Here is an 18,196-nt window from a genome sequence, read left to right as displayed (position 1 = left end):
CCCTTTTCCAACCTGAGAAATCCTTGCTCACTGCTTTTAATAAATCTTATGTATTCTCCTAGAGCCTGCTGAGATGCAAGAGAGATCAGCATAGTATTCAAGATGCAAGTGAACCATGAATCTGTACAGCAGCAACAGTATTTCCATTTTATTCTCTATTTCCATTTAAGGTTTTATTTGCTCTTTCAATAACTACTATTCTGACATTTGAAACAGAAATATCTGCTGTAACATTTTTTTGAGTGATAATAGCTCAATATTCATCACGTATAGAAATTCCCTTTGTGTAGAAAGGGAACCTTTTCTATCCATTCATATATATTACTTTGTATTAATCTATGCAGTAATAAAACAGAAGATGAAATTCAATAATCTATTAACATAAAAGCTTTCTGAAAGAGCCTGGTACCTTCAGCATTTTGTATCTTCACTAATCCATTCTATTTTCTGCATCCTTTATGATTATGTTCAGGCCTTAACACACATCTCCACTGCCCCTACTCCACTGGGGAAACAGACCATTCCACTCTTTAATAACAAATAAATATAAATACATCCTCAGAAAAGCTCATTTCTTTCACTATATTGTTGAAAGAGAATCATTAAGAATAGGCATCACTAAAGAAAAGCTTTGTTTGTCTGTTTTGTGTGGTTGTTTTTTATTAATAAAAGGCAGTAATACATGCAATCAAAATCATTTCAGTGCTGTCCTATGATTTATATAAAGAAGAAAAGTCTTATTTAGGAATCCAAAGAAGATATATTTTCCTGGAAGAAGTGTGAAATCTTAAAAGTACTCATTTGCAGTCACGATCATTGCCCTCTTAGAAGTTGTATAGTGCAATGGAGGTGACTTACAAGAGTTGTTTTTATTAGATCAGCCCTTTGGTACCAGTAAAGTACAAACAATTTCCCTTGTCTCCTAAGATGATAATTTTTTGATAAGTAGTTTCTTTTGGAAGAGTAGATAGCCTTTGAAACAGCCATTTCACTTTGTTGAAAAAAAAAAAAGTAAATAAATAAGAACATGAGATTACTTTGCAATAATGTTTGTAGAAAATGGTAAGATAAGGGCTAGTTCTATTTAAAATAAATACATAACAAGACAGATGGAAATTACTTTAAGTTTCTTGAGTCATACCAAGAACTTTTCTGTATTATTTTTCTTTCCAAGTGTTACCAAATCCCATAATTCACAAAGATAAGCAGTACCACTTTCAGGCAATCCCTTGCCCAATCAAGGGCAATATTCTCTTTCATATAAAGCCAGGTATTCATCACCAGTTTTCCTCTGTGACTAACAGTGATTCTGTCAAATAACCACAATCCAGGTGAGTCATCCTGACTCTGCACTCAGTCACGGAGGTGCCTGCACTGCACCCCACTGAGAAAGCCCCAATGATGAGAGGAAGCCAGAACAATTTGTGTGGCCTGCCCAGGCACCACGGGTTTATTGCACCCAGACTCCAACAGAACACTCAGGGGAGTATCTGATGCTCTGTCCTGTCATTTGAAATTGCACATCAGCTTTCATACTATTTTCTACAATATTTTTTCATAGTTGGCAGGGTTATAATCAAAGAGGTGCATGCCAAGAGAACATTTCCCATCTCAGCATAATGTAAAACAGATCTACCAAATGACAGAAAGACGTCAGGATGCTGCATGTCTAAAGGCATTCAGAAACACCAGTGACAGATCAGTCACTCACCAAGACAATCAGTCAGCAACAGATTCCATGAAAGATGAGTGACACTACACAGGGACACACCTGTACAGGTGTCTCTACAACCTAGCAGACACATACACCAGAAATGCAAGGGCTAGAGCCAACAAAGGGCAGCCAAAACATGCAATAAAGGGATATCTACATTCACCTGGAATATTTACCACTGCTATAAAATAATGGTAAATACAGCTGAGTTCAAATGTACCGTGGCAATATTTACCACCACAGAGACTTTAAACCAAGACTGATGCATTTCAAGAAAAAAAAGTACATTCTAGTTCAGTCAGAAATTATTGCTGCAAAGTGAAGGAGTAGTCAGATGAAATCTACACCCTGCAATACATAAGACGTCAGATCAGGTTATTAAAATGGCCTTTCCTGCTGTAATATTTATAGATATGTGAAAAATGCAGTCTTGTCATCTCTCCTGTATCTTCCTGCAAAAAATAATACCACCAAATCTTTCAGAGAGGGCCACTAATTTAAACCAGAAAAGTCATTGGCTATTTTCTGTCATCAGCAGAACACGAAGATCCACAAAAGTGCTGGTAGATGGACAGAGGTCTGATTTGTATCAGTTCTTTAGGAGAAACAAAGCATATGCTACATTCATAATATTACAAATATTCACTATTAAATAAAAAGTAATGAAGAAATTCATTTATGTCTTTATTACTTAGTGTCACACTTCTACTGATAATTTTAAGAAATTCTGGATTGCTTTGCAATTCCTACTTCAGATGTATCTGAATATACAGTATTTTCTTCACGGATCCATCTCAGTATCAGTGCTAGTGTGTCAGTCAAGAGCTATTCTCTCCATTGCTGAAAAATTTTGCTCCATTTTCTTTTCATCTTTTATGAAAATGTTTTATTGAAAAGAAATAAAAATCAATAACTGCACTTCAAAGTTTCAAGATCAAGTTCTTCATAAATAGAAGTACTAGCAACCTTTCTAGCCGAGACCTTGTGCCTAACATTTACAGCAGGGAAAGAGACTGCACAGATCTGAGATCAGCTGAATATATTAATAAAGATGGGGAAAAAAATTCAGACCACCTGACAGCACAAGCCTGAATCAGCGAGAACGAAATGCAGAAGTGATCAAGAGGCCATTTCTCATACCACAATGTTGAGTGACAGATCAAGAAGCTATTCCAGTATTTTTTTCAAAAGAATATCTGAAAAAATAGTATGTTCTGAAAAACCCACAGAGGCAGATTTTTCCTTTCCAGGCATAAAGCATTGACTAGCGCCTGACAAAAATTCAAAGAATTTGCATTTGATTTTCCTGTGGTTTTACATTTATTGTGTAACTTGGTGTTGGTTATTTTTTTTTTCACATATGAAAACAGGATATACTGAACATGCTCTAGCTCTAATTTTTCTTCAGTGACTTATCAAGAGGAATAAATATTTAATACATTAAGGAAATATTTGCATATGCCAATCACACTCCTCTACTTGTTACATACTGCTTTGCAGTAATAGAAGAAATTATATTTAGAAACACAAATGACATTCACGACAACTTCTCACATGCCAAGTAATCACAGGCGGGCTCTTAAATGGGTTTCCGTTTTTTCATTGACAAAGCAGCAGTTCCTGTTGCAAAGTGCAAACCCTAGTGATTAATTCAGTTCATTCTGAGTTCATCTTCCTAAATTATTTTAAACAAAACCATGCTCCAAAACAATCCAAAAATCCTAGAAAAGTAAAGTCAAGATTAGAATGCATAAACAATTTTTCCCCATGAGGATATATCCTGTATTTCAAGAAGCTTAATACTTGCATTAAAAAAAAAAACAAACGAAATTATCTGGGATATAAACGGTGAAAAACATTAATTTAACGTTTATTCTGGCAGGTGTTTTGTTTCTGAAAAAGGTTGTTGTTCTATAGCACTTTTTTTGCAATAGTCCCCAAAAAAACTGAAAGGATTCTGCATAGAATTATAGTTTTAAAATAATAGTTTTCAAAGTCTGAACTTATATGACATCTTATGCAATGTATTTTCACTTACAGAAATTGAATCTGTTCTCTTGCTTAGGCTGCACATTATATAAATTAACAGAATACAGACCAGGACAGGTCGTTTAGAATAGGATATCTGAATGTGTGACTTCGAGGGAATCTACAAAGTGACTTGAAATATTGGCACAGTTTTACAAAGACCTGGTAAACAAACCAGATGAGAAGATAAGAGTAGTATTATAATCTTAAATGTAATATTTATTCTATTTTAAAATAAAATGTGAAAATACTACATTAACTACTCAAGAATTTTCTTCTACCTCCTCACAAAGTGCTACTTGACTCTTTTTTTTACCAAAAACTCCTTAAATTGCCATTTCAGTCACAACATGCCGCAGCTACACTGAAATCTTTTTTACAGTTATTTGTCTACTCTCATCTTAATAATTCCAACAACAGAAGTCTACCATCTTCTTAGGCAATCTATTTCAGTAATGACTTATTATTAGAAAGTATTTCCAAATGTCTAATTCACTTTTTTTTCTTACTTTCACATATTTCCTGAATGCAGATCTGAAAATCAGGTAACATTCTTCCTTTTTTTCTGCTCATCCTTTACAATCATCTCCCTTCATCCTTTTCTAAACAAAGCAACTGAATCTAGCAATCCTCATGAGTCATTTTCTACACTTCCTTCTTCTAGAACTTTTCCAAGTCATCTGCACCTCAAAATGGTACCTACTTCTCCAGCTGTAGTCTGACCAGCACAGCAACCGGAAATTATTTAACATACATAATGTGGCCAGCTCTCCTGAATGCAAGTAGTAGAAGAACTGCATTTATGCTGATTTGTGTACAACCAGTAATTCCCCCAAGATTGCCAACTTCCTTCACAGGAAGAACTAAATAGTATTACTCTAGTTCATCTTACTGAGGTTAATCACGCCTGCTCAAGTGTAGAAATTCAAATCCAATTCTGCCAGTATCAGGCAGTATTATATGGGATCAATGCAGCTCACATCAGCTGGAAATTGCTGCATGGAAAATTTCATTTATAATCACTTGCTCAGTAGGAAAATCTTTTTTTCTTTCTCTGATATAAGCATTTACTTAAGAGATGGTAACTTCTGGTCACACTGTATAGTGAGGAATCCTACTTAAATAGCAATGAATTCCACAAGAAAAGGAAAAAATCTATTTGTATACATTTATGATAAAGGCCTTCAAAAAAAAAGACTCCTGCATTTTTTATAACAGCCCTTTTTCTATTACTCAACTGCATCAACAGTTTCTGAGTATTCATATTCATTATTCATTCACATTACAAAGCACTAACATAACACTAGCACAAAGGCAGTACTAGCAAAAATTATAACTCCCATGCACCCATGGTCTCCATCATGACAGTTGCATTAATTTTATATACTATAAGGCAAGTTGTTCAAGAAATTACAACATGGCACCATTTTTTGTTGGTTAAAACTAAGCAGTTGCCAGACACCAGCACTGAGGCACTAAAGCAAAGTTTTCTTCCTCTTCATGGTTCTAAATATTAAGTCCAAAGGAAAGTACTGATGTATAAAGACCCTTCTACTTTTCCTTCATGTAAAGAAATTTTCCCCTTTAGTTTCCAGTAAAAGCACATGTCAGAGTGATCCATTTCAAGCCTTTTTGACAAAAATTATTCACAGAATTATAGATGAATAGAGTCCAAGAGATAAGGTGAATAACAGGCACAGTAATCTCTCCCACTGCACGAATGATTGGAGCATTTTCATTTAAAAGCTTCATACAGAAAGAGAGAAAATAATACTACTGAAAGTATAGCTACATAGAATGGATCTTGAAAAAAGCCATCCTGACTTTTGTCTTCAGCTATTTCTTCATATTATTTGCATATACGTTCCTTAAAGTATGTGAGTATAAGTCATAACTATCTTTAAAAACCAATCCAAATGTTGATTGCCTTAATCTAAGCAAAGACCTACTCCACTACTAAGAACTATATCACCCCCAAACATTCACAAGTCAACAACAAAGGAAGTTTTTATGCTACTTAGTTTTACACAGATGGATTTACACATAATATTTATGAGAACTTCCTATAAAATTGAGTGGAGTTTAATCACTCTACAGAATTCAACAGCAAAATCCATGTTTTCTACAGAACCACTACACCAATTAACAGTCCAAATCTTGCCAATATTTTCCAGGTGGCAGTGGTCCTCCAACTCAACTTAGAGATCAGTGCCCTTTAAAAGATACTGCAAATAGCACAATATCCTCCACTGAGCTGGAAAAAACTTAGTGAAAAGAAATGAAGTGAAAGAAATGTAGCTTCACCTCTCTTATCTGGAACACTACAGACATTTCATATTTCTTATTTTAATATCATGGTTGGACAAAATCATATGAGACAAGCATATATTCTATTAGAAATGTTCAGCCTAGTTCATAGATGGCATCCAAAATTCTGCCTATAAATATGCCTCGCATCATGCTTAAAATTAAGAATTGACAGAAAATCAAGCAGGCATTTGATACAAACACAAAACATAATACTCCATATCACCATCTCATCTAAGTATGGCTGTAAACACTACTCCAGATATAAAATCCCAAAGGTCAAAAGCTGTATAAAAATAATTCCTGTTCTGAGTAAGTGGCAGACCATCTACCCAATTCACTGACTGAACTTCTTTCACTCAGTTTCCTGTCACAGTTACTCATTTTTTCAAAGAAACAGGTTTGAAATATTCAACGTTCTGACAATTCAGTCTTGATTCAGAAGAATATTAACAGTAATCCCAAAGTTTTCTCATGTATGCAGATAGTTACTATTAGAAGCAAACAGGAATTAGAAAAGAATCTGCCAGGAAACAAGGAGACACCACATTGCTCTAACATTTTACAATATTTGCTTCAGCCAAGAGTTATTTTTATGGCCAAATGTTGCCAAGCTAATGAAGAAATTCATTCAAAAGGAAAAACACCCCCCCAAAAAAAACAAACAAAAAAAAAACCACCAAAACCACAAAAAAACACATTCCACCAGACTGAGGTGATCCTATTACTTACTTTTTCCTACCACATTAACACTGTTATTATTTTAGAAAAGTTCTGTATGTTCACAGATTGTGTTACTTTAAGATCACCCCTATGTTACTGTAAGATCACTAGGAGTAACACATTATCCTTGTTATGCCTCTTGTTGAAAACAAACAAAAAAAAAAGTTATACTTTAGGTTTCTTTAAATTCAAGAGTTCATTTTTTTCCTAGGCTTTATTTTCCACAAGGCAGCCTCCATTTTCTAAAGTAACATGGTTAAGTGTATATTCTGTATGTATTATTCTGTTAACATCTCTAAACTCTTTAAGGGAACACTTCATCCCATCTTTTAGAGCACCACTTGTTGGGCCCAGTATTGATCCCACTCATGACTGGAGCTGTTTACAAGAGGACCAGGCAGAGAGTTCTCCACCCACTGCACAGATCCCTTGTCTAGACCCCAACACATCCATTTCTGTATCAGGAGGGTGTGGGAACCATATCCAAAGCCTCGGAGAAGTTCAGGTAGATGTCTCACCCCACATCAACAAGCAGGTTACTTTGTTGTAGACAGCAATCAGGTGCTTCAAGCACATTTTGACCTTGGTGAATCTCTGCTGACATTTCCCACTCATGTTCTTCATCTGATTTGTGATAGCCCACGGGGAATTAATTCCATAACTTTCCCAAAAACAAAAGATTGATGGCCCTATAATTTCCTGGACCCTCCTTTCAGCCCTCTTTATAGATGGAGTTGCCATGAGCTTTCTTCCAGGCTTCTGGAACGTCCCCCAGTGTCAAAGATTACAGAGAGCAGCCTTACAACATGAAGCAGCTTTCTGACCAGCCTCTGGTGGATTTTATCAGGGCCTATTGATTTGTAGGGGTCAAGCTCCTGTGATAGTTCCCATAACAACTCCTTCCCTGACATTGGGTCTCTGTTTGCATCAACCTGGATTTTTTGTTCCCAGGGCCTGGGGCTCAACAGTGCCAGCAGAGAGAGGTGTGAACCAAGTGCTGAGAACCTCTGTCTTTCCACATTGTTGGTGACTAATTCACCTCTCCTGTTTAACCACAGGAAATGCTGTGTTCTGTTTCTGCCTGTTTACATATCTGAAGAACATTTTTCTGTAGCTTTTGATACCTCCAGTCAATTTCAATTTAAGCTGAGCTTCTGCTTTCCTGACTGCATCTCTGCACACCCTTGTAGTCTTCACCAGGTATTTCTCTGCTTTTCCATCTCTGCTACAGCTCTCATTTCAGCAGACTCAGAAGCTCACAGTTAAGCCAAAGGAGTCTCTTGTTCCACCTACTTCCCTTACCTTTAAATAGAATTCAACCTCAGTAGTTTCTACATTAAAGTAAGATTGGCTACAGGTATGGATCTAATCACATGGATTAACATGAGTGAAGGATAAAGTTATTTATGAATTTTTATGCATTTGTATATATACTTTAAACATATGTATGTACATATTTATATAATGAGCCATAAACATGTATGTGTTTTATAAGACTTCTATAATTAATCAAACATGCTACAGCATTTTAAAATGTGGAGCAAAAAGCCTACAGGCAGGCTGAGGTACTTGGCAACAAGGTAATGCACTGTGCCAATTTTTCACTGTACATCACCATAAAGCTCATTTTCACTTGTGACCTAGTTGAGGGTTTTAACTTAAGCTTCCTGAGGTAACAGGCAAATGCTCTAAATCCAGTGTGCCACCAATTCCTAAATTTCTCCTTGACTATTTAAATCAAGTTTCCATGCTCACCGAGAGGCACCTATTTCTGCCTTTCAATCATTTAGAGTGATGGTTAGTATCTAACCATCAGATTTCATGTCTGCTAAGCACAGAATTCTCATGGCAGGAAACTACCCCATACCAGAAGGCTGCAAGCACCAGCTCCCAAAAGCTATATTAGTTTTGAAAATACAAAATTGCAGTAAAATTTGACACGCAAATATCTTCCAAAGGAAAAAAAAAAAAGTATAATTTTCTCATAGCATCCCAATATAAGACTTCTCAAGACTTTTTAAAATCCATTTTTATGTGTGTATATATATATATTTTAAAAACAATAAAAATCAAACCAGCAACTCTTTCTTCTTCTCTGCCCTTTTCCATCAGCACACACACAGCTTCATAAGAGGTTCCCAGTCTCTGAACACAACCTCAGTACAAATGTTGAGATAAGAAGAGATAATAGTTCCTTTAAAACTTAATTGATTAATAAATTCAAATGGCTGTTACTGAGTAGATTTCAAGTACTGTCTTTCAGATAATTATATAGATAATCACTTACTTTCAACTTCTCTGGCTGTAGTAATTATCAGGGCATTACACATTTGCCTTAAATACAAAGCACATCCCTCTGTTTGTTGTAAAGAAATGGAATAATGGCATTCATGTCTCTAAGGTATTACAAAGCATTTTTGTTTGGGGATATGAAAGATTTTTACTATTCATAAAATAGCATCATTTCAGAATACATTTTACTCATATGGCAGGTGTCATTCCACTCATTTTATGCTTGACTTTATAATTTATGGGTATGTCACAACACTGCTAGCAACTTCCAACACTCCCTCTAGAAGTGGATGAAGAGGTATAAGAAAGAGAGACTAGGATATTTTTAGTTTTAACTATGACAGCTCCAAATTTCCCAGAATCAACTATTCCATATATTGGTAGAGGGCTTTGAGGGTGCCTCTGCTTGCTTGGGTTGGTTTTATGGTTTTGGGGTTTCTGGGGGGCAGTGGGAGGATATCTATGGCCTGTAATTTGTTCTGTACTTCATACAAAACCAGAATGAAATAAATATTGACATCATGTTTAAAATGACAAACAAAAGTTTTTAGCAATTCTAGCGAAATTCAAGAATGGGGAAACAGAACACAGGAAAATTTATCACGGGACTGTTGCCCTCCAGGAGAATACAATTCAGGAAACATGGCTTGGAATGCCCCACTCTAACAGAATAAACAGCAACACACACCTACCAGCCCAGAGCCCCCATGGGCCTGTTTCACACCATCCTTACGAGGACAGAGCAAAGCATGCAGGACACACAGCCAGACTGCCTTGTCAGTGAGAGGACCATCAGTGATGGGCAGGAATTCATATGATTGCTCCCAGGATAACAGACTCTCAGAGGCTGATGATCTAACCTCTGTTAGGGGAAGTTCTCAAAGCTGCTGCTGATCTATTTCCACTCAGGTCAAACATAAAGCAGAATGGATTGGAAACAAGGACACACTCCTCACCAAGACAGTATAAACAGAAATTACACCAGTACACAGCATAGTGCTCAAAAGCCAGCAGAATTCAACAAGGCCATACACTGAATTCTAAAGTCAGTAAATGAGGCTGTTGGAAACAAGTAGAGGAAAAGAAATGAGAAGGCAACCAATCACTCTGGAATAGGGTCAGGAAAAAGCAGTGGCCCTAAGGTTTAGAGAAAAAGAGATGATTCAGGTAGCCAAATGTACTAGAGCAGGGAATTGTTTAAACACATCTGCATGGACAGGAAGAGTGAGAAGGATGGATTGGTTGGGTGCTGCTCCTTCTCAGGTTCCATGAATCATATACCAAAGGAGCACGAGCAGTATATCCTCCACGGGCCATGCTGTGGGACAAACCTTCCCAGCTCTTGGCAACTATAGACAAATACAGAAGCATTCAAAAAATACTTCTGTTATTTAATATGTCAGTTTACAAACATGCCATCGAGTATTCCTGTCAGTATTTCACTGCTTCAACTATAATTTAGTTGGTTTTTTGGAATGTATCAAGCCAGAAATCTAAATGGCTCTGGTCACCTCATTCAGCAAGCCATCTAACAGTCAATGCAGAGTAAATTTCCTGGCAATGGTAGAATTCCTACAAAAAGACCTTTGAAAGATACAACAAATAGAGAGTAATTATTGCCTTATTTGATCAGCTTAAAGAAAAATGGAAAACATAGCAAATCCAGAAAGAAGTTCACATATGGAAGAGACAGACATCTGAAAGGATATTACTCAGCTGAAGGAAGATTATTGCAAGGATGCCAATTAAAACTAATCCTGTTTAAAGAAAATTTACTTTCTTTGCCTATATGACCTTATCTGCTCTACTGCATGGTTCCTTGAGTACCTTTCCAGCCTACTATTCCAAATAACAGGCATGCATTGACATAAGCAGAACCTTTTCTATCATCAATAATTCAGTCATAACAAACCATTTTTGCTTGTTTGTTTTTAAATGTTTTGGATACTTGGTTTTGCTTTTCATAAAGTTTTACTACAGGTAAAAATAAGTGAGGAGATATGGAAACTAAAAAACAAATTCTCCTTCTAAGTCCTAGAAAACCACACAAACTGGTTCTTAAAAATTCTTAACTTTTATTGGAGAAAACTCATCAAATATTCCTTGAGAGACTCTGCTATTGACATGGTCTGAAAGCAGCTTTCATCAAGAATTTCAAAACTGGTTTAGAATCCAGATCAAAAGAAACCCCACCCAATAACGTAAGTCTAAGTACTACTTTTATTCAGTTCTCGATTTGCAGATAGAATTTGGCATTTATGCTACTTCAGACAACATATGGCTCTAAAGTTTCCATCGTATCAATGTTGGATGATCAAAACAGATTCTATACTTATTAATACAAAAATAATTTCTCTTTTAAAGAAAATGTTTTTAGAGATAAATTCCTGCAACATTAACAGCTTAATACCAGCAACAAGTCACAGAAAAGGAAACAAATTTCCTTAAACTTTCCACTGACCTTAAAAGCTTTCAACGCTTTTGCAATAAATAGTCTTCTTCTAACATGTGACTATTTCTACAACAAGGTATTACCAGAATCAAAGATGGCAGAAATCAAAACAAGAGCAAGTTATGGACAAAAGAACATTCTCTGTTGCAGGAAAAATCTGCCTTACCTAAGACCACAGCTGAACCTCGGTTTCTAACAGAGTTTCTGGTTGTTGATACTCTTTTGTTAGATCTTATCCTGCATAAGCATCTGTTCAGCAATACTTAAAAACAGAAGAGATTAAGAGCTGAGGGAGGAGGGGTGTAAGCTTCAAGAGCAGAAAGGCTAATAGTCTGGTATATTCAGCTGTAAAATGAATCAAAGCTGTTTTCAGGACATACTTCTAGATACATCTCTAAACTTTCATCCCACAGTCAAAACAAACATTTTTTGGCCTTTGATTAGTTGCCAGAAGGTCCTCTTAAATCATTAATCTGAGCTTCAATCACTCCTGACCTCAGCTTTCTGAGGACAGCATTGTGCCCAGGACTCTTAGTAGGTGATTAAACTGGAACCTAGTACAGTTAAAGCAAAATTCAAACTAATTCTAGCAGGGCTTGCTTTTCACTAAGGAAGCTGAGGGTTACCATCAGCCTAAAAAGAGTCAAAGAGCTTGTAGAATCATGACCAAATTTAGCTTTTATTTAAAATTGCAAATAAACTAGAACACAACTCTTTGGATATATGCTCTCAAAGAAAAAAAAAAAGAAAAAAAATATAGAAATTCCAAAGAGAAGAGAATTACATATTTTACACCATTTCAAACCAGACAATTAGGAATCTTCAGTCATTGCTTTAAGAGAAAAATTTAAGATTTAATTTAAGATTTAGGATTTATAAATATAGCTATTTTGATAAATCATTTAGGGGAAGAATTGAAAGGGAAAATCACGTTCATCAAAACATGCGGTACCTTAGTTCCAGTGATTATATAAATTAAGCCAAATAAAATACATGAATTATATACTTGTGGAAAGAGTTTTACTTTGATCTGTGAATTGGCTCATTGTTGTCAGCTGTTCATAAAATCCACACCTGCATCTATACTTTACCATATGTATTCCCTCCCAAAACAGGTGCCAGATACAGATCAGGCTGTATGAAACACCAATAGCCACAGAGGCAGAACACGGCACACTCTTGTACAGAGGTACATCTGTACAAGATGTTTTGCACCATCTCTACCTCCCAGCTAACCAAAAATGAAGCAGAGCCCCTTTTCCCTTGAGTTTTCTGCCCAAAATGGAAGCCAGGCAGGAGCTGGAATGTGAACACACTGCCCTGGCCAGCTGTAAGTAGCCAGCACAGCAGAGGCTGCACCCTCCCATCAACAAGCACTCACCAGCTTGGGGAGCTTGGAGTCACATCTGGAGTGACAATCACCAGGATCCATCTCCTGACCAAGACACTCCAGTTCAGGGTGATTTTTGTCTCACCTTCTCACCCTAAAATATCTATCTTAATAAAATAGCTACTTTTTAAACACCAGCTCTAAAAGTTATCTGAATATACAGGACTGAGATGGTTTCTTCAGCCTGAGACTGGAAACCGCCAGCCTAATGTCAGCCTTTGCATTTGGTTCAAAAATAAGCTAAATCTTTGCTTACAAAATCACTAGGAGTACAATTTTTAATCCCTTTACATTTTAAAATGCTTTTTCTTGAATAAGCCCAAGGATCGGAGTGTTCCAATTCATAGAAGTTCTTAGGCTGCAAATCCATTTACTAAAGATAGGATTATAGAGCACATGTATATCATTTTACATATGATACTTTTAGGGAATTTAAACTGACAGGGCTGCTTTAAAAAGCTTTCAGTTGATAAATGAGCTTTAAGGAAATATTTACCCATATTTCTTGAATTTCAATACATACCCTGTACTACTACAAAAACTTGATGGGATCTAAAAATTTTACTAAGCATAAAAATGGACACAGTCCTTGCCCAAGTTGCTTTGGTGTAAATCTGCAAGAGTTGCCTCTTGTACATAACAGGGATACATAACAGGGACTGGGTATTACAGGAAAGACAGGGAAAAGCCCAGCTTCAGAAACCCTTTGGAAGGCTTTCAACCTTTTTAAGCTGTAATTTCACATATTCTGCTCATTAGTGCTTTCATCACTCATTAGAGAAGAGTGGAGTAAACACAAAACTAACTTTGCACATGCCAGGAGAGTGAAGGAGGATCCTTTACGTAACAACTGGGAAAACTGGAGGAAATTAAGCTGAATGACTTGTCCCTTAAGTGGGTAGCTAAATTGCAAATAAAGATATTTAAGAGAGAAAGCATCCATCTCCAGAAGTGAACTTAAGCTACCAAGCAGACAATACATGCCAGGGGAGGGAAGGAAACATGCCTTTGGTAAGCCTTCCAGGTAATTCTGATAGATTTGAGCTTTTTTCTTTTTTTTTGCCTTTTTTTTTTTGCTTCTTAATTTTATTGTGCACAGCCATTCAGATCTGTGCTACTCATCTTTCTGGATTTCCAGCATCACACTGCATAAAAGATTGATACATTTGTTGCATACACTAGATAAGGCAACATCCCAAATGAGGTCAGTGACATCCACCTGTTTCAAAACAGGAAAGAACTCTCTTTAATGTCTTGACACAAGCAAATACTGGGACATATGAATAAGTCATATGGAAGCTCTGAGTAGCCACCTGCTATTCTATCAGAAAATAGGATGGCTACATATTGTTAGGTCTAAGGTTACCTTGCACAAGTATCTGCATGAAAAGAATTTAACAGTTTTAAGCAGTCCCTAGTGATAGACCAGACCAGAAGGCACAGCTATGTCTCTTATGAATAAGATTGAATAGAGTTGTATTCCACTCATTGATTTTAAAATAAAACTTATACATGAATTGAGTCAGTCGGTGAGATATGGTAATCACTCATCAGGGAGCCATCTCCTCAGCATTCACCACAAAGGATGCCCCTAGAAGACTTTTTTTACAAAGAATATCTGAATGACTAGTTTTTCCTATGTCTGCAGATTTTTGCCACTTGAACTGTGGACTCATACAACAATAAAAAATATTTTTTTAGCCTTAAAGATGCAAGAGTTGGATTAATTTACAGGGAAAACAGTATACTAAGACTCCATGTTAATAACATCTAAGAGAGCTGCAAGAAATGCTGAATACCCTAGTGAATTGTTGGACTTTTAGGGTCCCAGAGCCTTTTAAAATGTTTTATTGTCTCAGAAAGTGAATTAACAAGATTATTTAAAGAAATAAAAGTGAAGAAATAAAATAGAAGAATTCATTTTAAAATCAGAAGCAATAGACAGTTTGCAGACTAGCAATCAAGTTGAGAATGACAGCTGAAAAGGATAAAGAGTTGTTGTTTCAAAAGTTTTTCTACTCCTTAGTAAGCAAAAGAAGTCAACTAGGTACCAGAGGAGCAGTTACAGTAGTTGAGAGTCCCAAGTTAAGAAAGACTGGTACCATCAAAGTCAAGAGAGAAAAAACATTCAATGAACCCACACAACAGTGAAGGCAGAATAAAAAAAAAGAATAAAATACAAACCACACCCTGAAGACTTCTTTTTAAAGAACATCAAAGACAGATTAAATAATAAAAATCTTAATAGAAGATGAATGCTATAATTTAGGTCAACACTGAATGTCCCAGTTGCACAGATAGAGGTCAACAAGTTCCCATCTCCAAGATCTGCAGGAATCAACACAGAAAGAGGTGCCAAATACAGCATCTAGTACCTGTTGACTCACACAACCATATGTCTGTATTTGCTTTTCTCATTTCAAAACCAAAGCCTTCCTAAAAAATGTTAGGACTAAAATAATTATAAAATTAACTCAACTATATAGTAAGGTTACAGAAATCTTCAAGTATTGCCTTTTTGGGGCTGTGACAAGCAGTTATGGCACAGATCACTTACAGCCTGCAGAGCTCTGCAGGTGCTGTTGATCCAAGTTAACATGGCAATATTTAACACGGATATTGTGCATTCTCTACACAAAACTGGTATTTCTAACAGGGAATTCTGCATGGGAAGCTTGTTGCAAGCAAAACAAACAAACAAAAAATTATATAATCAGACAAATGGGCCCCAAAATGATCCAGAAAGGGAAGTCACTTTCCTTAATTAAAGCAATGTGGTACAGTCAGCCCAGCCCTCTCATCTCAGGAAAAAGATGAGCAGTCCTGCTAACACTTCAATGAACTGATCATGGAGAGATACTTTAGCTACAGAGATTTGATGAGAATTAATTCAGCTGTTTTCAGATCATGCTCTATTCAAAATGTTGTCAGGGCTCAAAATTTTAGTTTCTGTACTTACTTCACACTTATCAGGAACAGCTTTTCCCATGCTCAAGCACTCAGCAGAAGTAAGTCAACTTTCACATGGAGACAAACAATATAATAACAATCTCCTAGTCTTCTCTGTATTACTTGGGGGTTTCCCTTTTAAAATGAGACAAAGCTATCAGAATGACAGACATCTTAGGACTCTTAGTGACATTGCTGCTGAGCCAAACATGAGTCATCACTATCATCGTCCATAATGCTGCCTGCTAAGCACAGCTCTAAGTGACATACAACTTAGTCTCACCAAAAAAAAGGCCACAAACCCACTAATTTTAACAGTTAAATAAAAATTTAACTAATTTAAACAGTTAAATCACAGTTAATAAGCATGCAAAATACCTCAACGGTAAATTTTAAAAACTCTCCAAAGCTCATTTATTTTCTCCTTACAAGCCTGGATGAAGGGTTATTTCTGCAGTAATGTTGTAGCTCTTTGCTTTTGACAAGAAATAAAGATTGAAACCATCAGAAAAACACAAAAGAAGTGATAAGTTAGTTTGTATTTCAGCTGTACACTGATATAAAAACTTCCATTTTCTTTGGATTACAAAGCATATCTGTTTTTTTGGTTTTTTTAAATTAGTTGTGAGTGAACACAGAAGAATCACTCTTGAAAAGCCATTAAACTTACCATTAAAGAAACTTGGGATATGGAAGGATTATGAAAGTTTATTTTTGTTTCCCTCATATATTTTCAAGAGAGGGATGTTCATAAAAATCAGGTACCTGTGAGCAGGACTATTGGATACATACAGGATTTAATACCTTCTCCCACATTAACACTGCTGGTGCTCAGGGAAGGATTTGCTGCAAGTCCTGTAATTCATTATAAATCTTTCCTCCCCCATACAATTACAGGAAAAATGCTTATTTTGACACCATATCAACCAGAGATGCTAAATCAGATGTACTAGGTGTGTTAAGTATTTAGCAATAAGAACATTACTTGAGCACAGAAGAGCACCAAAGCTTTTCATACTGGGCAAATAGAATAATTACCCTGGATACCAAGAGTAACTAATTAGCACACCTTAAGCCAGGATACATGAGCCTAAAGTCTTAGATGTTTTCATTTAAATTTTTCATCACTGAATACTTTTTTACTGCAGAGAAAAGAGAACAGAGAGGATGGAAGACTATTCTATACATGTATTATGTCCTGGTATCAATTTGAGTATCCGTATGGACATACTAGAAAAATCAAAGCAGCTGTACATACTCATTATCACTCCAGAAGTAATTTGATATGGACATCAGTCACTGATTAAATTGCTGCCTTTAATAACTAGACAAGCAAAGAAATAATTCATCTTCACAAACTACTTTATAAAATACATGCCATGGGATCATAAACTTACTAGAAGTAGTTATTTCTTTGTTATTGTCAGTTGGAATGTGCTCTGAGTGACAGTCAGTATTCACATAAACTGAAGGATTTCATAGGGTTTTTTAATGCAATTAATAATTAAGTTAATTGATGGAAGGTAAATACGGAATACAGAACAAGTGCATTCTAGTTGTATTCAGCAGAATTAAGTTTATTTTCTACATAGTGGAAATTTGTGAAGAAATGGGGATGAATCTTCTGCTATTTACCTTAAAGCATGAAAGTTACTTTGAGGTAGAAATTCAAGCCAGGATTAAAATATTGCCCAACCTCTAAGTGAGGTTAAAGTGACCAAGAATTCTAAATAAGTCTTAAATTACTTAATATCTAATTACATCTTAAAAAACAAACTGAGTTAATGTGAATATAATATGCAAGCTGGTCAGCATTACCTTCTATTCTAATTTCACTTTAGCTTTGTAAGAAATTCATACATGACAAGGCAATCAACCACAAAATCAAAACACCTGAGCTGTAATGTATAACATTAATTGTACTTGAACAACAAGTTCCGGTTCAAATCTTTTTTAAAAAATAGTGTTCTGGGCTAAGGAAATTTGTTAGATCACATGCTTGTATGACTACGTATAGTAGTCATATATACTAGCTTACATAGTATATACTAGCTTATATGGCTACAAACTTGTCAAACAAATGGCAAAAACATCAGGAAATGTGAGGCAATAGAAACAGCAGTGCAAAACAAAGAAAATGCTCAGTGATTTTGACTCAAGATGATGATGTAAAGCATTACCTTGCAAAAGCAAGGAAGCTCATGGAACAAAGTGTATTGAGTTGGATAATATTACATTTTTAGTAGTAAAAAATTTGAAGAACTTATTGTCCTGCCAGAACAGAGACAAGAATCTCTACACAAAAGCCCAAGGAAACAAAAGAACCAATACATTAACTTGC

The 18,196-nt window shown here is 35.9% G+C and overlaps 1 protein-coding gene across 3 annotated transcripts in view; it reads right to left on the bottom strand.

Annotated features, from left to right (window-relative positions):
• The window catches only part of ATRNL1 (attractin like 1), a 429,854-nt gene that overhangs the window by 391,390 nt on the left and 20,268 nt on the right, over window positions 1-18,196 (bottom strand). The window lies entirely within an intron of this gene.

Source organism: Pseudopodoces humilis, chromosome 9 (genome assembly GCF_049639895.1).
Source record: "Pseudopodoces humilis isolate 2021_Gansu_Grassland_sample_001 chromosome 9, ASM4963989v1, whole genome shotgun sequence".
In the NCBI taxonomy this organism is placed as follows: Eukaryota; Metazoa; Chordata; class Aves; order Passeriformes; family Paridae; genus Pseudopodoces; species Pseudopodoces humilis.
This window is presented reverse-complemented; position numbering and strand designations above follow the sequence as displayed.